Source organism: Dreissena polymorpha, chromosome 6 (assembly GCF_020536995.1).
Source record: "Dreissena polymorpha isolate Duluth1 chromosome 6, UMN_Dpol_1.0, whole genome shotgun sequence".
Classification (NCBI taxonomy): Eukaryota; Metazoa; Mollusca; class Bivalvia; order Myida; family Dreissenidae; genus Dreissena; species Dreissena polymorpha.
This window is the reverse complement of record NC_068360.1, coordinates 5,506,887-5,529,362: the sequence shown is the minus strand read 5'-3', so window position 1 is coordinate 5,529,362 and position 22,476 is coordinate 5,506,887. Positions and strand designations below refer to the sequence as shown.

At 36.9% G+C, this 22,476-nt stretch overlaps 1 long non-coding RNA gene across 5 annotated transcripts; it reads left to right on the top strand.

Moving 5' to 3' along the window:
• The first annotated feature begins 1,637 nt into the window (after positions 1 to 1,637).
• On the top strand, positions 1,638 to 18,627 carry LOC127836189 (uncharacterized). Of its 5 annotated transcripts, none has more exons than XR_008028649.1 (4): positions 1,638 to 1,769; positions 2,424 to 2,485; positions 6,727 to 10,194; positions 14,438 to 18,627. It is a non-coding gene; the product is annotated as an uncharacterized LOC127836189 (long non-coding RNA). The 5 variants fall into 5 exon arrangements; XR_008028647.1 differs by lacking the exon at positions 14,438 to 18,627 and adding an exon at positions 11,867 to 11,958; XR_008028648.1 differs by lacking the exon at positions 14,438 to 18,627 and having other exon boundaries at positions 6,727 to 7,624; positions 9,297 to 11,894.
• Positions 18,628 to 22,476: the final 3,849 nt, after the last annotated feature.

Below are 22,476 nucleotides of genomic sequence, written 5' to 3'. Positions count from 1 at the left end.
ATTTATAGCAATAAGCCCGATGGAATTCGGGATTCTACCCGGGCAAACGCCTTCGCATTGCATCCGATTGGTTGGTATAATAATCTCCAGGTACGGCCTACGCATTAGGCAAACCTCGATTTCAGATCGGTAGCATGGAGCATGCGTGGTCGGAGGAATTCTTTACATAGAACGTGATGACACTACAATAATCTGAACATGCCTATATATGGTATAATCTTTGGCAAGCGTTATATGCGTAAGCTAAGGCTGTGTTTGCCCACTAATAATAGTTGTTTAACACCTATCTTGCACACTGCACTGCACGTAGCACACTGGTTGGTTTAGGCGCGACATCTGGTAAACAGAATGCATTTATGTTTATAACATGTTGTTTCATCACGACACTCAACACTAGCCTTGGCTCTGGTTGAATGCTTTCGAGAATATTTGATGTGTTTTCAAACAACGTCAAACAATTATAGCTTCTGTCAACATAAACGTTTCTGCTTCTGTTAAATTAAAACGAAAAACTGTACTAATTAGGCTTTTTTTCATGGCTCTCGCGTTGTTTTTTTTTGTTTATTAATATGCTTTCTATTTTCTTTAAATAATTAATTGCTTCACTTTTATTTAAAATAGGAAACGAAATTACCTGGTCTGATAATGCATTGTATTAAGACAAATGATTTTTAGTCCAGCACAGTGTATTCATAAACTAAATTGTTTGTAGTTCATTTGCAAGAAAGCACGCGTTCTGCTAATTCATGCGGTATATTTAAGAAATAATCGACGGGTAACCGTTGGTTATAGCGGTAATAACCAACGGTATGTCGTTCCGATGCTTGTTATAAAACCACTCGGGCTACGTTCAAAATAGTTCAAATCTCATGTGGAGAAAGTCTAAAAAAGATAGGACAAAGTTGAGTTCCCTTAAAGGTTACATTACACTAAATCATTGTGTATCCCTCTGTGGTCCATTCGAAAGTAGTGCCTATTTCTAAAGAGTTCCTTTTCTCTTCTTGAATATAAGCCATTTAACAATGTGAGGCATGTCTTTTGTGGTTATTTGTAATATCCTGTATGTGTCTGGAGTACTTTGATGCCTTGGATTGGAAGCTAACTTAAAAGATGGACTTTTGAGGGTGTGATTTCTATTGTGTGGGGCTTTTGTCGAAATTAGGATTCTGAAACACGTTTTTCTACGGTGGGTTCATTCGACAGCGATTTACTTTCTTAGAAGTTGCAAGACGGTATGTTTTTGATTGCAATTATTGGAAGAGGACAGATCCATCTTTAAAATGATACCAGGTTCTGAAAAATTGACACGTCGAAAAGGCAGGAAAAATGCTGTGAAAGATGTCAGTTTTATAATGGGACCCTATGGGAATCGGAATTAGTGTAATATAACCTCACAACATACAAGGTTACAATATACTAAATCTTTTTGGAGTGCAATGCTATACTTTCTAAAAACATGAACATCATTTATTTGAAGACACGGTTCTCTGTAGGGTCACTTGCCATGACTTTATTTTAGTATATTTCTGTGTGCATGTGGCAGGGAAAACATTGTTGTTTACTAGAAATTCACTCTTTTATCTGAAGATTGGAGACTACATAAGACTTTGACAGATGGCGGGAAACCCTCATGAACTGGATAGAAGCCGGTAAATAGATGGCCGTAAAACAGTGACTTTTGAATCGTGGCGAGTTCTTTCTTACATGTCGCGTGACCTATCTTTTTTATTGCTTAAATCAATTCGGCTTGGAATGCTCTTCGAGAAAAGGTATGGTTATGAGGGTCTCTATGCGAAAAAGTTTGACTTTATTTTTCGTTAAAGTTATTGCATTTACATTGAATTTGTGTAGGAAATCTTTTACTATATTGTAACCTAAACTAGCTTTAGGTAAAAAATGTAATATCATCTGCAAGTGCAAAATCTGACCGGGAAAGCTGAGTTTTGGTCATTTCTTAGCAAAAGAGAAGAACATTAGTGCATTAAATGCATGAGTTCAGATTATTTGACCTGGAATAGTTGTTTTTCAAGTTGACCCCCCACCCTTGTATAGCCAAATAAGGGCTTAATTGCTTTCCGACTTAAATTAAAAGGCATTTTGGTTGACCGTGTAGCGTTATTGTGCTACATGCAGTCAGAATTCAACGTCAAGGACTCCGCAATCCAGTAACGCAACAATAGCTTGTGCGTAAAGCATGAACATTCAAACAGAGCCCCATTTTACCTACATGGAATGGCGGACATTTTTACAGTTTTGACAGTGCAACAGATGCTTAACTGAGCCAGCTTTCATATTTAGTACAATCATGCATATAACAAGCTTTATCACCTCATATTATTCATAGAAATACACTTAAAATACATAAATGCATGTTTTTTTCTTCATTTTATATCTATTTCTATTGGGTATTTTGACTTTTTCAGGTAGAAGAATGTCTGCGACTAAGCCGAGGGCCACTTGATAAGGGTTGTTGATGGTAAAACAGGTAATAATACTAATTTATTATCATGTACACAGGCAAATAAGCATATTTATGATGCTTAAGGTGTGAAATACTGTCCTAATCAGTTTTGTGGTCACTCAAACTCTTGCCGTCGTGCAATTCCCATGCAGTTTGTATCGATTATTCCGCGTCCTGACACGTAAAGCTCCTGCTCTGTTGGCAGCAGAAGTTGGCACTCAACATGTTTATCCCTGTTCCTGAGCATGTATGCAGCACAGCTGAGTTGATTTGCTACTTGTTATCCTACAATTAGCTTGTGTTTGGTACTGTTTTCTCACAATATGCTTACATTCATGGTTCCGGCTTGAGAAGATGTTGCGTCCGACTTAAGCATAGGATTGTTGTAGCGAGTGTCCCCTTCATCGTTTACATTAGAGGGATCTTTTTGACAAAATTTGGCACTTTCAGCAACCAGTTTTGTTTTTTATTTGGTAAATGCTTCTCTCATTCAGTGATTTAAGGGCAGTATTGACTTTATTCGCTTGTCTTTGCATACAGAGGTGACATGGATCAATGATGTTTGATGTGTTGAGAATTCTGCGGGAAGCTGTGTCCCCAAAAGAAGTACTAGAAACCCCTTTCAGGAAGCCTGCATTGATCTGAGCTGCCTTTCTGCCCCTGTTACTACATGGAACCTCATTTCTAAGCTTAAAATGCTTGCCTACATATATGTATCTGTTCATTTTAACCTTTCCATTGTATACCCCCAAAATGAGCATTTTTTCTTTCGCTTGGTTCTGAATCCCCATTTTTTACCCAGAATGCCACCATAAAAATAGTCAAAAGTACTTATTTTGTGCCCAAAATATGAAATTTTGTATTCTCTTGAACCTCTAAATGAGAGCTGGCAATGCATATTGACCATCTGCTGCAGTTTAAAGGCACCCATGACATTATATGCTAGGATATATCATTGGCCTCTGGCAAATAAATGGGCTCCGAGCGACAAGGCACGTTTCAAGATTTCACACTTTTATTGGTGCTAAACAACAAGTTATTGGAAGCTTATTGATTTCTTCTCTTCAAAGTATCTTTGATCTCTCATTTGTACTAATTTGTTTATTGTCTTGGATGAAATTGGATTTTTTTTGCTTTGAAATTGACATTTTTGGGGTGATTAAAAAAAAAACACACAAAAAAGACATTATCAAAATTGCTTAGAGTGAAAATATCTAACAAATTAATTCTTTCACCACCCCGCATAAGCCCCACGTGCATGTCCATTTGGTTTGTTTTGGTATTTTGTTGCAGATATTGAACTTAGCACATTTAAACCTTAAAGGGACATTTAAGCTTTAACAGGCCTAAAATGGCCTTCTTTGGACCGAAAACACCTGCGTGTGAAAATATGAAAAAAAATGGCCAAACGGACAGATAATCCAGCCAAACTTATTACATGTGTGCAATATGAATAGGAATATAAGAATATGCCAGAAAAACACGTTTTAATCAGAAGATATTTTTCCTTTAGGTTACAATATACTAAATCTTTTTGGAGTGCAATGCTATACTTTCTAAAAACATGAACATCATTTATTTGAAGACACGGTTCTCTGTAGGGTCACTTGCCATGACTTTATTTTAGTATATTTCTGTGTGCATGTGGCAGGGAAAACATTGTTGTTTACTAGAAATTCACTCTTTTATCTGAAGATTGGAGACTACATAAGACTTTGACAGATGGCGGGAAACCCTCATGAACTGGATAGAAGCCGGTAAATAGATGGCCGTAAAACAGTGACTTTTGATTCGTGGCGAGTTCTTTCTTACATGTCGCGTGACCTATCTTTTTTATTGCTTAAATCAATTCGGCTTGGAATGCTCTTCGAGAAAAGGTATGGTTATGAGGGTCTCTATTCGAAAAAGTTTGACTTTATTTTTCGTTAAAGTTATTGCATTTACATTGAATTTGTGTAGGAAATCTTTTACTATATTGTAACCTAAACTAGCTTTAGGTAAAAAATGTAATATCATCTGCAAGTGCAAAATCTGACTGGGAAAGCTGAGTTTTGGTCATTTCTTAGCAAAAGAGAAGAACATTAGTGCATTAAATGCATGAATTCAGATTATTTGACCTGGAATAGTTGTTTTTCAAGTTGACCCCCCACCCTTGTATAGCCAAATAAGGGCTTAATTGCTTTCCGACTTAAATTAAAAGGCATTTTGGTTGACCGTGTAGCGTTATTGTGCTACATGCAGTCAGAATTCAACGTCAAGGACTCCGCAATCCAGTAACGCAACAATAGCTTGTGCGTAAAGCATGAACATTCAAACAGAGCCCCATTTTACCTACATGGAATGGCGGACATTTTTACAGTTTTGACAGTGCAACAGATGCTTAACTGAGCCAGCTTTCATATTTAGTACAATCATGCATATAACAAGCTTTATCACCTCATATTATTCATAGAAATACACTTAAAATACATAAATGCATGTTTTTTTCTTCATTTTATATCTATTTCTATTGGGTATTTTGACTTTTTCAGGTAGAAGAATGTCTGCGACTAAGCCGAGGGCCACTTGATAAGGGTTGTTGATGGTAAAACAGGTAATAATACTAATTTATTATCATGTACACAGGCAAATAAGCATATTTATGATGCTTAAGGTGTGAAATACTGTCCTAATCAGTTTTGTGGTCACTCAAACTCTTGCCGTCGTGCAATTCCCATGCAGTTTGTATCGATTATTCCGCGTCCTGACACGTAAAGCTCCTGCTCTGTTGGCAGCAGAAGTTGGCACTCAACATGTTTATCCCTGTTCCTGAGCATGTATGCAGCACAGCTGAGTTGATTTGCTACTTGTTATCCTACAATTAGCTTGTGTTTGGTACTGTTTTCTCACAATATGCTTACATTCATGGTTCCGGCTTGAGAAGATGTTGCGTCCGACTTAAGCATAGGATTGTTGTAGCGAGTGTCCCCTTCATCGTTTACATTAGAGGGATCTTTTTGACAAAATTTGGCACTTTCAGCAACCAGTTTTGTTTTTTATTTGGTAAATGCTTCTCTCATTCAGTGATTTAAGGGCAGTATTGACTTTATTCGCTTGTCTTTGCATACAGAGGTGACATGGATCAATGATGTTTGATGTGTTGAGAATTCTGCGGGAAGCTGTGTCCCCAAAAGAAGTACTAGAAACCCCTTTCAGGAAGCCTGCATTGATCTGAGCTGCCTTTCTGCCCCTGTTACTACATGGAACCTCATTTCTAAGCTTAAAATGCTTGCCTACATATATGTATCTGTTCATTTTAACCTTTCCATTGTATACCCCCAAAATGAGCATTTTTTCTTTCGCTTGGTTCTGAATCCCCATTTTTTACCCAGAATGCCACCATAAAAATAGTCAAAAGTACTTATTTTGTGCCCAAAATATGAAATTTTGTATTCTCTTGAACCTCTAAATGAGAGCTGGCAATGCATATTGACCATCTGCTGCAGTTTAAAGGCACCCATGACATTATATGCTAGGATATATCATTGGCCTCTGGCAAATAAATGGGCTCCGAGCGACAAGGCACGTTTCAAGATTTCACACTTTTATTGGTGCTAAACAACAAGTTATTGGAAGCTTATTGATTTCTTCTCTTCAAAGTATCTTTGATCTCTCATTTGTACTAATTTGTTTATTGTCTTGGATGAAATTGGATTTTTCTTTGCTTTGAAATTGACATTTTTGGGGTGATTAAAAAAAAAACACACAAAAAAGACATTATCAAAATTGCTTAGAGTGAAAATATCTAACAAATTAATTCTTTCACCACCCCGCATAAGCCCCACGTGCATGTCCATTTGGTTTGTTTTGGTATTTTGTTGCAGATATTGAACTTAGCACATTTAAACCTTAAAGGGACATTTAAGCTTTAACAGGCCTAAAATGGCCTTCTTTGGACCGAAAACACCTGCGTGTGAAAATATGAAAAAAAATGGCCAAACGGACAGATAATCCAGCCAAACTTATTACATGTGTGCAATATGAATAGGAATATAAGAATATGCCAGAAAAACACGTTTTAATCAGAAGATATTTTTCCTTTAGGTTACAATATACTAAATCTTTTTGGAGTGCAATGCTATACTTTCTAAAAACATGAACATCATTTATTTGAAGACACGGTTCTCTGTAGGGTCACTTGCCATGACTTTATTTTAGTATATTTCTGTGTGCATGTGGCAGGGAAAACATTGTTGTTTACTAGAAATTCACTCTTTTATCTGAAGATTGGAGACTACATAAGACTTTGACAGATGGCGGGAAACCCTCATGAACTGGATAGAAGCCGGTAAATAGATGGCCGTAAAACAGTGACTTTTGATTCGTGGCGAGTTCTTTCTTACATGTCGCGTGACCTATCTTTTTTATTGCTTAAATCAATTCGGCTTGGAATGCTCTTCGAGAAAAGGTATGGTTATGAGGGTCTCTATGCGAAAAAGTTTGACTTTATTTTTCGTTAAAGTTATTGCATTTACATTGAATTTGTGTAGGAAATCTTTTACTATATTGTAACCTAAACTAGCTTTAGGTAAAAAATGTAATATCATCTGCAAGTGCAAAATCTGACTGGGAAAGCTGAGTTTTGGTCATTTCTTAGCAAAAGAGAAGAACATTAGTGCATTAAATGCATGAATTCAGATTATTTGACCTGGAATAGTTGTTTTTCAAGTTGACCCCCCACCCTTGTATAGCCAAATAAGGGCTTAATTGCTTTCCGACTTAAATTAAAAGGCATTTTGGTTGACCGTGTAGCGTTATTGTGCTACATGCAGTCAGAATTCAACGTCAAGGACTCCGCAATCCAGTAACGCAACAATAGCTTGTGCGTAAAGCATGAACATTCAAACAGAGCCCCATTTTACCTACATGGAATGGCGGACATTTTTACAGTTTTGACAGTGCAACAGATGCTTAACTGAGCCAGCTTTCATATTTAGTACAATCATGCATATAACAAGCTTTATCACCTCATATTATTCATAGAAATACACTTAAAATACATAAATGCATGTTTTTTTCTTCATTTTATATCTATTTCTATTGGGTATTTTGACTTTTTCAGGTAGAAGAATGTCTGCGACTAAGCCGAGGGCCACTTGATAAGGGTTGTTGATGGTAAAACAGGTAATAATACTAATTTATTATCATGTACACAGGCAAATAAGCATATTTATGATGCTTAAGGTGTGAAATACTGTCCTAATCAGTTTTGTGGTCACTCAAACTCTTGCCGTCGTGCAATTCCCATGCAGTTTGTATCGATTATTCCGCGTCCTGACACGTAAAGCTCCTGCTCTGTTGGCAGCAGAAGTTGGCACTCAACATGTTTATCCCTGTTCCTGAGCATGTATGCAGCACAGCTGAGTTGATTTGCTACTTGTTATCCTACAATTAGCTTGTGTTTGGTACTGTTTTCTCACAATATGCTTACAGTCATGGTTCCGGCTTGAGAAGATGTCGCGTCCGACTTAAGCATAGGATTGTTGTAGCGAGTGTCCCCTTCATCGTTTACATTAGAGGGATCTTTTTGACAAAATTTGGCACTTTCAGCAACCAGTTTTGTTTTTTATTTGGTAAATGCTTCTCTCATTCAGTGATTTAAGGGCAGTATTGACTTTATTCGCTTGTCTTTGCATACAGAGGTGACATGGATCAATGATGTTTGATGTGTTGAGAATTCTGCGGGAAGCTGTGTCCCCAAAAGAAGTACTAGAAACCCCTTTCAGGAAGCCTGCATTGATCTGAGCTGCCTTTCTGCCCCTGTTACTACATGGAACCTCATTTCTAAGCTTAAAATGCTTGCCTACATATATGTATCTTGTTCATTTTAACCTTTCCATTGTATACCCCCAAAATGAGCATTTTTTCTTTCGCTTGGTTCTGAATCCCCATTTTTTACCCAGAATGCCACCATAAAAATAGTCAAAAGTACTTATTTTGTGCCCAAAATATGAAATTTTGTATTCTCTTGAACCTCTAAATGAGAGCTGGCAATGCATATTGACCATCTGCTGCAGTTTAAAGGCACCCATGACATTATATGCTAGGATATATCATTGGCCTCTGGCAAATAAATGGGCTCCGAGCGACAAGGCACGTTTCAAGATTTCACACTTTTATTGGTGCTAAACAACAAGTTATTGGAAGCTTATTGATTTCTTCTCTTCAAAGTATCTTTGATCTCTCATTTGTACTAATTTGTTTATTGTCTTGGATGAAATTGGATTTTCTTTGCTTTGAAATTGACATTTTTGGGGTGATTAAAAAAAAAACACACAAAAAAGACATTATCAAAATTGCTTAGAGTGAAAATATCTAACAAATTAATTCTTTCACCACCCCGCATAAGCCCCACGTGCATGTCCATTTGGTTTGTTTTGGTATTTTGTTGCAGATATTGAACTTAGCACATTTAAACCTTAAAGGGACATTTAAGCTTTAACAGGCCTAAAATGGCCTTCTTTGGACCGAAAACACCTGCGTGTGAAAATATGAAAAAAAATGGCCAAACGGACAGATAATCCAGCCAAACTTATTACATGTGTGCAATATGAATAGGAATATAAGAATATGCCAGAAAAACACGTTTTAATCAGAAGATATTTTTCCTTTAGGTTACAATATACTAAATCTTTTTGGAGTGCAATGCTATACTTTCTAAAAACATGAACATCATTTATTTGAAGACACGGTTCTCTGTAGGGTCACTTGCCATGACTTTATTTTAGTATATTTCTGTGTGCATGTGGCAGGGAAAACATTGTTGTTTACTAGAAATTCACTCTTTTATCTGAAGATTGGAGACTACATAAGACTTTGACAGATGGCGGGAAACCCTCATGAACTGGATAGAAGCCGGTAAATAGATGGCCGTAAAACAGTGACTTTTGATTCGTGGCGAGTTCTTTCTTACATGTCGCGTGACCTATCTTTTTTATTGCTTAAATCAATTCGGCTTGGAATGCTCTTCGAGAAAAGGTATGGTTATGAGGGTCTCTATGCGAAAAAGTTTGACTTTATTTTTCGTTAAAGTTATTGCATTTACATTGAATTTGTGTAGGAAATCTTTTACTATATTGTAACCTAAACTAGCTTTAGGTAAAAAATGTAATATCATCTGCAAGTGCAAAATCTGACTGGGAAAGCTGAGTTTTGGTCATTTCTTAGCAAAAGAGAAGAACATTAGTGCATTAAATGCATGAATTCAGATTATTTGACCTGGAATAGTTGTTTTTCAAGTTGACCCCCCACCCTTGTATAGCCAAATAAGGGCTTAATTGCTTTCCGACTTAAATTAAAAGGCATTTTGGTTGACCGTGTAGCGTTATTGTGCTACATGCAGTCAGAATTCAACGTCAAGGACTCCGCAATCCAGTAACGCAACAATAGCTTGTGCGTAAAGCATGAACATTCAAACAGAGCCCCATTTTACCTACATGGAATGGCGGACATTTTTACAGTTTTGACAGTGCAACAGATGCTTAACTGAGCCAGCTTTCATATTTAGTACAATCATGCATATAACAAGCTTTATCACCTCATATTATTCATAGAAATACACTTAAAATACATAAATGCATGTTTTTTTCTTCATTTTATATCTATTTCTATTGGGTATTTTGACTTTTTCAGGTAGAAGAATGTCTGCGACTAAGCCGAGGGCCACTTGATAAGGGTTGTTGATGGTAAAACAGGTAATAATACTAATTTATTATCATGTACACAGGCAAATAAGCATATTTATGATGCTTAAGGTGTGAAATACTGTCCTAATCAGTTTTGTGGTCACTCAAACTCTTGCCGTCGTGCAATTCCCATGCAGTTTGTATCGATTATTCCGCGTCCTGACACGTAAAGCTCCTGCTCTGTTGGCAGCAGAAGTTGGCACTCAACATGTTTATCCCTGTTCCTGAGCATGTATGCAGCACAGCTGAGTTGATTTGCTACTTGTTATCCTACAATTAGCTTGTGTTTGGTACTGTTTTCTCACAATATGCTTACAGTCATGGTTCCGGCTTGAGAAGATGTCGCGTCCGACTTAAGCATAGGATTGTTGTAGCGAGTGTCCCCTTCATCGTTTACATTAGAGGGATCTTTTTGACAAAATTTGGCACTTTCAGCAACCAGTTTTGTTTTTTATTTGGTAAATGCTTCTCTCATTCAGTGATTTAAGGGCAGTATTGACTTTATTCGCTTGTCTTTGCATACAGAGGTGACATGGATCAATGATGTTTGATGTGTTGAGAATTCTGCGGGAAGCTGTGTCCCCAAAAGAAGTACTAGAAACCCCTTTCAGGAAGCCTGCATTGATCTGAGCTGCCTTTCTGCCCCTGTTACTACATGGAACCTCATTTCTAAGCTTAAAATGCTTGCCTACATATATGTATCTTGTTCATTTTAACCTTTCCATTGTATACCCCCAAAATGAGCATTTTTTCTTTCGCTTGGTTCTGAATCCCCATTTTTTACCCAGAATGCCACCATAAAAATAGTCAAAAGTACTTATTTTGTGCCCAAAATATGAAATTTTGTATTCTCTTGAACCTCTAAATGAGAGCTGGCAATGCATATTGACCATCTGCTGCAGTTTAAAGGCACCCATGACATTATATGCTAGGATATATCATTGGCCTCTGGCAAATAAATGGGCTCCGAGCGACAAGGCACGTTTCAAGATTTCACACTTTTATTGGTGCTAAACAACAAGTTATTGGAAGCTTATTGATTTCTTCTCTTCAAAGTATCTTTGATCTCTCATTTGTACTAATTTGTTTATTGTCTTGGATGAAATTGGATTTTCTTTGCTTTGAAATTGACATTTTTGGGGTGATTAAAAAAAAAACACACAAAAAAGACATTATCAAAATTGCTTAGAGTGAAAATATCTAACAAATTAATTCTTTCACCACCCCGCATAAGCCCCACGTGCATGTCCATTTGGTTTGTTTTGGTATTTTGTTGCAGATATTGAACTTAGCACATTTAAACCTTAAAGGGACATTTAAGCTTTAACAGGCCTAAAATGGCCTTCTTTGGACCGAAAACACCTGCGTGTGAAAATATGAAAAAAAATGGCCAAACGGACAGATAATCCAGCCAAACTTATTACATGTGTGCAATATGAATAGGAATATAAGAATATGCCAGAAAAACACGTTTTAATCAGAAGATATTTTTCCTTTAGGTTACAATATACTAAATCTTTTTGGAGTGCAATGCTATACTTTCTAAAAACATGAACATCATTTATTTGAAGACACGGTTCTCTGTAGGGTCACTTGCCATGACTTTATTTTAGTATATTTCTGTGTGCATGTGGCAGGGAAAACATTGTTGTTTACTAGAAATTCACTCTTTTATCTGAAGATTGGAGACTACATAAGACTTTGACAGATGGCGGGAAACCCTCATGAACTGGATAGAAGCCGGTAAATAGATGGCCGTAAAACAGTGACTTTTGATTCGTGGCGAGTTCTTTCTTACATGTCGCGTGACCTATCTTTTTTATTGCTTAAATCAATTCAGGCTTGGAATGCTCTTCGAGAAAAGGTATGGTTATGAGGGTCTCTATGCGAAAAAGTTTGACTTTATTTTTCGTTAAAGTTATTGCATTTACATTGAATTTGTGTAGGAAATCTTTTACTATATTGTAACCTAAACTAGCTTTAGGTAAAAAATGTAATATCATCTGCAAGTGCAAAATCTGACTGGGAAAGCTGAGTTTTGGTCATTTCTTAGCAAAAGAGAAGAACATTAGTGCATTAAATGCATGAATTCAGATTATTTGACCTGGAATAGTTGTTTTTCAAGTTGACCCCCCACCCTTGTATAGCCAAATAAGGGCTTAATTGCTTTCCGACTTAAATTAAAAGGCATTTTGGTTGACCGTGTAGCGTTATTGTGCTACATGCAGTCAGAATTCAACGTCAAGGACTCCGCAATCCAGTAACGCAACAATAGCTTGTGCGTAAAGCATGAACATTCAAACAGAGCCCCATTTTACCTACATGGAATGGCGGACATTTTTACAGTTTTGACAGTGCAACAGATGCTTAACTGAGCCAGCTTTCATATTTAGTACAATCATGCATATAACAAGCTTTATCACCTCATATTATTCATAGAAATACACTTAAAATACATAAATGCATGTTTTTTTCTTCATTTTATATCTATTTCTATTGGGTATTTTGACTTTTTCAGGTAGAAGAATGTCTGCGACTAAGCCGAGGGCCACTTGATAAGGGTTGTTGATGGTAAAACAGGTAATAATACTAATTTATTATCATGTACACAGGCAAATAAGCATATTTATGATGCTTAAGGTGTGAAATACTGTCCTAATCAGTTTTGTGGTCACTCAAACTCTTGCCGTCGTGCAATTCCCATGCAGTTTGTATCGATTATTCCGCGTCCTGACACGTAAAGCTCCTGCTCTGTTGGCAGCAGAAGTTGGCACTCAACATGTTTATCCCTGTTCCTGAGCATGTATGCAGCACAGCTGAGTTGATTTGCTACTTGTTATCCTACAATTAGCTTGTGTTTGGTACTGTTTTCTCACAATATGCTTACAGTCATGGTTCCGGCTTGAGAAGATGTCGCGTCCGACTTAAGCATAGGATTGTTGTAGCGAGTGTCCCCTTCATCGTTTACATTAGAGGGATCTTTTTGACAAAATTTGGCACTTTCAGCAACCAGTTTTGTTTTTTATTTGGTAAATGCTTCTCTCATTCAGTGATTTAAGGGCAGTATTGACTTTATTCGCTTGTCTTTGCATACAGAGGTGACATGGATCAATGATGTTTGATGTGTTGAGAATTCTGCGGGAAGCTGTGTCCCCAAAAGAAGTACTAGAAACCCCTTTCAGGAAGCCTGCATTGATCTGAGCTGCCTTTCTGCCCCTGTTACTACATGGAACCTCATTTCTAAGCTTAAAATGCTTGCCTACATATATGTATCTTGTTCATTTTAACCTTTCCATTGTATACCCCCAAAATGAGCATTTTTTCTTTCGCTTGGTTCTGAATCCCCATTTTTTACCCAGAATGCCACCATAAAAATAGTCAAAAGTACTTATTTTGTGCCCAAAATATGAAATTTTGTATTCTCTTGAACCTCTAAATGAGAGCTGGCAATGCATATTGACCATCTGCTGCAGTTTAAAGGCACCCATGACATTATATGCTAGGATATATCATTGGCCTCTGGCAAATAAATGGGCTCCGAGCGACAAGGCACGTTTCAAGATTTCACACTTTTATTGGTGCTAAACAACAAGTTATTGGAAGCTTATTGATTTCTTCTCTTCAAAGTATCTTTGATCTCTCATTTGTACTAATTTGTTTATTGTCTTGGATGAAATTGGATTTTCTTTGCTTTGAAATTGACATTTTTGGGGTGATTAAAAAAAAAACACACAAAAAAGACATTATCAAAATTGCTTAGAGTGAAAATATCTAACAAATTAATTCTTTCACCACCCCGCATAAGCCCCACGTGCATGTCCATTTGGTTTGTTTTGGTATTTTGTTGCAGATATTGAACTTAGCACATTTAAACCTTAAAGGGACATTTAAGCTTTAACAGGCCTAAAATGGCCTTCTTTGGACCGAAAACACCTGCGTGTGAAAATATGAAAAAAAATGGCCAAACGGACAGATAATCCAGCCAAACTTATTACATGTGTGCAATATGAATAGGAATATAAGAATATGCCAGAAAAACACGTTTTAATCAGAAGATATTTTTCCTTTAGGTTACAATATACTAAATCTTTTTGGAGTGCAATGCTATACTTTCTAAAAACATGAACATCATTTATTTGAAGACACGGTTCTCTGTAGGGTCACTTGCCATGACTTTATTTTAGTATATTTCTGTGTGCATGTGGCAGGGAAAACATTGTTGTTTACTAGAAATTCACTCTTTTATCTGAAGATTGGAGACTACATAAGACTTTGACAGATGGCGGGAAACCCTCATGAACTGGATAGAAGCCGGTAAATAGATGGCCGTAAAACAGTGACTTTTGATTCGTGGCGAGTTCTTTCTTACATGTCGCGTGACCTATCTTTTTTATTGCTTAAATCAATTCGGCTTGGAATGCTCTTCGAGAAAAGGTATGGTTATGAGGGTCTCTATGCGAAAAAGTTTGACTTTATTTTTCGTTAAAGTTATTGCATTTACATTGAATTTGTGTAGGAAATCTTTTACTATATTGTAACCTAAACTAGCTTTAGGTAAAAAATGTAATATCATCTGCAAGTGCAAAATCTGACTGGGAAAGCTGAGTTTTGGTCATTTCTTAGCAAAAGAGAAGAACATTAGTGCATTAAATGCATGAATTCAGATTATTTGACCTGGAATAGTTGTTTTTCAAGTTGACCCCCCACCCTTGTATAGCCAAATAAGGGCTTAATTGCTTTCCGACTTAAATTAAAAGGCATTTTGGTTGACCGTGTAGCGTTATTGTGCTACATGCAGTCAGAATTCAACGTCAAGGACTCCGCAATCCAGTAACGCAACAATAGCTTGTGCGTAAAGCATGAACATTCAAACAGAGCCCCATTTTACCTACATGGAATGGCGGACATTTTTACAGTTTTGACAGTGCAACAGATGCTTAACTGAGCCAGCTTTCATATTTAGTACAATCATGCATATAACAAGCTTTATCACCTCATATTATTCATAGAAATACACTTAAAATACATAAATGCATGTTTTTTTCTTCATTTTATATCTATTTCTATTGGGTATTTTGACTTTTTCAGGTAGAAGAATGTCTGCGACTAAGCCGAGGGCCACTTGATAAGGGTTGTTGATGGTAAAACAGGTAATAATACTAATTTATTATCATGTACACAGGCAAATAAGCATATTTATGATGCTTAAGGTGTGAAATACTGTCCTAATCAGTTTTGTGGTCACTCAAACTCTTGCCGTCGTGCAATTCCCATGCAGTTTGTATCGATTATTCCGCGTCCTGACACGTAAAGCTCCTGCTCTGTTGGCAGCAGAAGTTGGCACTCAACATGTTTATCCCTGTTCCTGAGCATGTATGCAGCACAGCTGAGTTGATTTGCTACTTGTTATCCTACAATTAGCTTGTGTTTGGTACTGTTTTCTCACAATATGCTTACAGTCATGGTTCCGGCTTGAGAAGATGTCGCGTCCGACTTAAGCATAGGATTGTTGTAGCGAGTGTCCCCTTCATCGTTTACATTAGAGGGATCTTTTTGACAAAATTTGGCACTTTCAGCAACCAGTTTTGTTTTTTATTTGGTAAATGCTTCTCTCATTCAGTGATTTAAGGGCAGTATTGACTTTATTCGCTTGTCTTTGCATACAGAGGTGACATGGATCAATGATGTTTGATGTGTTGAGAATTCTGCGGGAAGCTGTGTCCCCAAAAGAAGTACTAGAAACCCCTTTCAGGAAGCCTGCATTGATCTGAGCTGCCTTTCTGCCCCTGTTACTACATGGAACCTCATTTCTAAGCTTAAAATGCTTGCCTACATATATGTATCTTGTTCATTTTAACCTTTCCATTGTATACCCCCAAAATGAGCATTTTTTCTTTCGCTTGGTTCTGAATCCCCATTTTTTACCCAGAATGCCACCATAAAAATAGTCAAAAGTACTTATTTTGTGCCCAAAATATGAAATTTTGTATTCTCTTGAACCTCTAAATGAGAGCTGGCAATGCATATTGACCATCTGCTGCAGTTTAAAGGCACCCATGACATTATATGCTAGGATATATCATTGGCCTCTGGCAAATAAATGGGCTCCGAGCGACAAGGCACGTTTCAAGATTTCACACTTTTATTGGTGCTAAACAACAAGTTATTGGAAGCTTATTGATTTCTTCTCTTCAAAGTATCTTTGATCTCTCATTTGTACTAATTTGTTTATTGTCTTGGATGAAATTGGATTTTCTTTGCTTTGAAATTGACATTTTTGGGGTGATTAAAAAAAAAACACACAAAAAAGACATTATCAAAATTGCTTAGAGTGAAAATATCTAACAAATTAATTCTTTCACCACCCCGCATAAGCCCCACGTGCATGTCCATTTGGTTTGTTTTGGTATTTTGTTGCAGATATTGAACTTAGCACATTTAAACCTTAAAGGGACATTTAAGCTTTAACAGGCCTAAAATGGCCTTCTTTGGACCGAAAACACCTGCGTGTGAAAATATGAAAAAAAATGGCCAAACGGACAGATAATCCAGCCAAACTTATTACATGTGTGCAATATGAATAGGAATATAAGAATATGCCAGAAAAACACGTTTTAATCAGAAGATATTTTTCCTTTAAACTAGCTTTAGGTATAAAATGTAATATCATCTGCAAGTGCAAAATCTGACTGGGAAAGCTGAGTTTTGGTCATTTCTTAGCAAAAGAGAAGAACATTAGTGCATTAAATGCATGAATTCAGATTATTTGACCTGGAATAGTTGTTTTTCAAGTTGACCCCCCACCCTTGTATAGCCAAATAAGGGCTTAATTGCTTTCCGACTTAAATTAAAAGGCATTTTGGTTGACCGTGTAGCGTTATTGTGCTACATGCAGTCAGAATTCAACGTCAAGGACTCCGCAATCCAGTAACGCAACAATAGCTTGTGCGTAAAGCATGAACATTCAAACAGAGCCCCATTTTACCTACATGGAATGGCGGACATTTTTACAGTTTTGACAGTGCAACAGATGCTTAACTGAGCCAGCTTTCATATTTAGTACAATCATGCATATAACAAGCTTTATCACCTCATATTATTCATAGAAATACACTTAAAATACATAAATGCATGTTTTTTTCTTCATTTTATATCTATTTCTATTGGGTATTTTGACTTTTTCAGGTAGAAGAATGTCTGCGACTAAGCCGAGGGCCACTTGATAAGGGTTGTTGATGGTAAAACAGGTAATAATACTAATTTATTATCATGTACACAGGCAAATAAGCATATTTATGATGCTTAAGGTGTGAAATACTGTCCTAATCAGTTTTGTGGTCACTCAAACTCTTGCCGTCGTGCAATTCCCATGCAGTTTGTATCGATTATTCCGCGTCCTGACACGTAAAGCTCCTGCTCTGTTGGCAGCAGAAGTTGGCACTCAACATGTTTATCCCTGTTCCTGAGCATGTATGCAGCACAGCTGAGTTGATTTGCTACTTGTTATCCTACAATTAGCTTGTGTTTGGTACTGTTTTCTCACAATATGCTTACAGTCATGGTTCCGGCTTGAGAAGATGTCGCGTCCGACTTAAGCATAGGATTGTTGTAGCGAGTGTCCCCTTCATCGTTTACATTAGAGGGATCTTTTTGACAAAATTTGGCACTTTCAGCAACCAGTTTTGTTTTTTATTTGGTAAATGCTTCTCTCATTCAGTGATTTAAGGGCAGTATTGACTTTATTCGCTTGTCTTTGCATACAGAGGTGACATGGATCAATGATGTTTGATGTGTTGAGAATTCTGCGGGAAGCTGTGTCCCCAAAAGAAGTACTAGAAACCCCTTTCAGGAAGCCTGCATTGATCTGAGCTGCCTTTCTGCCCCTGTTACTACATGGAACCTCATTTCTAAGCTTAAAATGCTTGCCTACATATATGTATCTTGTTCATTTTAACCTTTCCATTGTATACCCCCAAAATGAGCATTTTTTCTTTCGCTTGGTTCTGAATCCCCATTTTTTACCCAGAATGCCACCATAAAAATAGTCAAAAGTACTTATTTTGTGCCCAAAATATGAAATTTTGTATTCTCTTGAACCTCTAAATGAGAGCTGGCAATGCATATTGACCATCTGCTGCAGTTTAAAGGCACCCATGACATTATATGCTAGGATATATCATTGGCCTCTGGCAAATAAATGGGCTCCGAGCGACAAGGCACGTTTCAAGATTTCACACTTTTATTGGTGCTAAACAACAAGTTATTGGAAGCTTATTGATTTCTTCTCTTCAAAGTATCTTTGATCTCTCATTTGTACTAATTTGTTTATTGTCTTGGATGAAATTGGATTTTCTTTGCTTTGAAATTGACATTTTTGGGGTGATTAAAAACAAAACACACAAAAAAGACATTATCAAAATTGCTTAGAGTGAAAATATCTAACAAATTAATTCTTTCACCACCCCGCATAAGCCCCACGTGCATGTCCATTTGGTTTGTTTGGTATTTTGTTGCAGATATTGAACTTAGCACATTTAAACCTTAAAGGGACATTTAAGCTTTAACAGGCCTAAAATGGCCTTCTTTGGACCGAAAACACCTGCGTGTGAAAATATGAAAAAAAATGGCCAAACGGACAGATAATCCAGCCAAACTTATTACATGTGTGCAATATGAATAGGAATATAAGAATATGCCAGAAAAACACGTTTTAATCAGAAGATATTTTTCCTTTAGGTTACAATATACTAAATCTTTTTGGAGTGCAATGCTATACTTTCTAAAAACATGAACATCATTTATTTGAAGACACGGTTCTCTGTAGGGTCACTTGCCATGACTTTATTTTAGTATATTTCTGTGTGCATGTGGCAGGGAAAACATTGTTGTTTACTAGAAATTCACTCTTTTATCTGAAGATTGGAGACTACATAAGACTTTGACAGATGGCGGGAAACCCTCATGAACTGGATAGAAGCCGGTAAATAGATGGCCGTAAAACAGTGACTTTTGATTCGTGGCGAGTTCTTTCTTACATGTCGCGTGACCTATCTTTTTTATTGCTTAAATCAATTCGGCTTGGAATGCTCTTCGAGAAAAGGTATGGTTATGAGGGTCTCTATGCGAAAAAGTTTGACTTTATTTTTCGTTAAAGTTATTGCATTTACATTGAATTTGTGTAGGAAATCTTTTACTATATTGTAACCTAAACTAGCTTTAGGTATAAAATGTAATATCATCTGCAAGTGCAAAATCTGACTGGGAAAGCTGAGTTTTGGTCATTTCTTAGCAAAAGAGAAGAACATTAGTGCATTAAATGCATGAATTCAGATTATTTGACCTGGAATAGTTGTTTTTCAAGTTGACCCCCCCACCCTTGTATAGCCAAATAAGGGCTTAATTGCTTTCCGACTTAAATTAAAAGGCATTTTGGTTGACCGTGTAGCGTTATTGTGCTACATGCAGTCAGAATTCAACGTCAAGGACTCCGCAATCCAGTAACGCAACAATAGCTTGTGCGTAAAGCATGAACATTCAAACAGAGCCCCATTTTACCTACATGGAATGGCGGACATTTTTACAGTTTTGACAGTGCAACAGATGCTTAACTGAGCCAGCTTTCATATTTAGTACAATCATGCATATAACAAGCTTTATCACCTCATATTATTCATAGAAATACACTTAAAATACATAAATGCATGTTTTTTTCTTCATTTTATATCTATTTCTATTGGGTATTTTGACTTTTTCAGGTAGAAGAATGTCTGCGACTAAGCCGAGGGCCACTTGATAAGGGTTGTTGATGGTAAAACAGGTAATAATACTAATTTATTATCATGTACACAGGCAAATAAGCATATTTATGATGCTTAAGGTGTGAAATACTGTCCTAATCAGTTTTGTGGTCACTCAAACTCTTGCCGTCGTGCAATTCCCATGCAGTTTGTATCGATTATTCCGCGTCCTGACACGTAAAGCTCCTGCTCTGTTGGCAGCAGAAGTTGGCACTCAACATGTTTATCCCTGTTCCTGAGCATGTATGCAGCACAGCTGAGTTGATTTGCTACTTGTTATCCTACAATTAGCTTGTGTTTGGTACTGTTTTCTCACAATATGCTTACAGTCATGGTTCCGGCTTGAGAAGATGTCGCGTCCGACTTAAGCATAGGATTGTTGTAGCGAGTGTCCCCTTCATCGTTTACATTAGAGGGATCTTTTTGACAAAATTTGGCACTTTCAGCAACCAGTTTTGTTTTTTATTGGTAAATGCTTCTCTCATTCAGTGATTTAAGGGCAGTATTGACTTTATTCGCTTGTCTTTGCATACAGAGGTGACATGGATCAATGATGTTTGATGTGTTGAGAATTCTGCGGGAAGCTGTGTCCCCAAAAGAAGTACTAGAAACCCCTTTCAGGAAGCCTGCATTGATCTGAGCTGCCTTTCTGCCCCTGTTACTACATGGAACCTCATTTCTAAGCTTAAAATGCTTGCCTACATATATGTATCTTGTTCATTTTAACCTTTCCATTGTATACCCCCAAAATGAGCATTTTTTCTTTCGCTTGGTTCTGAATCCCCATTTTTTACCCAGAATGCCACCATAAAAATAGTCAAAAGTACTTATTTTGTGCCCAAAATATGAAATTTGTATTCTCTTGAACCTCTAAATGAGAGCTGGCAATGCATATTGACCATCTGCTGCAGTTTAAAGGCACCCATGACATTATATGCTAGGATATATCATTGGCCTCTGGCAAATAAATGGGCTCCGAGCGACAAGGCACGTTTCAAGATTTCACACTTTTATTGGTGCTAAACAACAAGTTATTGGAAGCTTATTGATTTCTTCTCTTCAAAGTATCTTTGATCTCTCATTTGTACTAATTTGTTTATTGTCTTGGATGAAATTGGATTTTCTTTGCTTTGAAATTGACATTTTTGGGGTGATTTAAAAACAAAACACACAAAAAAGACATTATCAAAATTGCTTAGAGTGAAAATATCTAACAAATTAATTCTTTCACCACCCCGCATAAGCCCCACGTGCATGTCCATTTGGTTTGTTTTGGTATTTTGTTGCAGATATTGAACTTAGCACATTTAAACCTTAAAGGGACATTTAAGCTTTAACAGGCCTAAAATGGCCTTCTTTGGACCGAAAACACCTGCGTGTGAAAATATGAAAAAAAATGGCCAAACGGACAGATAATCCAGCCAAACTTATTACATGTGTGCAATATGAATAGGAATATAAGAATATGCCAGAAAAACAACGTTTTAAATCAGAAGATATTTTTCCTTTAGGTTACAATATACTAAATCTTTTGGAGTGCAATGCTATACTTTCTAAAAACATGAACATCATTTATTTGAAGACACGGTTCTCTGTAGGGTCACTTGCCATGACTTTATTTTAGTATATTTCTGTGTGCATGTGGCAGGGAAAACATTGTTGTTTACTAGAAATTCACTCTTTATCTGAAGATTGGAGACTACATAAGACTTTGACAGATGGCGGGAAACCCTCATGAACTGGATAGAAGCCGGTAAATAGATGGCCGTAAAACAGTGACTTTTGATTCGTGGCGAGTTCTTTCTTACATGTCGCGTGACCTATCTTTTTTATTGCTTAAATCAATTCGGCTTGGAATGCTCTTCGAGAAAAGGTATGGTTATGAGGGTCTCTATGCGAAAAAGTTTGACTTTATTTTTCGTTAAAGTTATTGCATTTACATTGAATTTGTGTAGGAAATCTTTTACTATATTGTAACCTAAACTAGCTTTAGGTAAAAAATGTAATATCATCTGCAAGTGCAAAATCTGACTGGGAAAGCTGAGTTTTGGTCATTTCTTAGCAAAAGAGAAGAACATTAGTGCATTAATGCATGAATTCAGATTATTTGACCTGGAATAGTTGTTTTTTCAAGTTGACCCCCCACCCTTGTATAGCCAAATAAGGGCTTAATTGCTTTCCCGACTTAAATTAAAAAGGCATTTTGGTTGACCGTGGTAGCGTTATTGTGCTACATGCAGTCAGAATTCAACGTCAAGGACTCCGCAATCCAGTAACGCAACAATAGCTTGTGCGTAAAGCATGAACATTCAAACAGAGCCCCATTTTACCTACATGGAATGGCGGACATTTTTACAGTTTTGACAGTGCAACAGATGCTTAACTGAGCCAGCTTTCATATTTAGTACAATCATGCATATAACAAGCTTTATCACCTCATATTATTCATAGAAATACACTTAAAATACATAAATGCAGTTTTTTTCTTCATTTT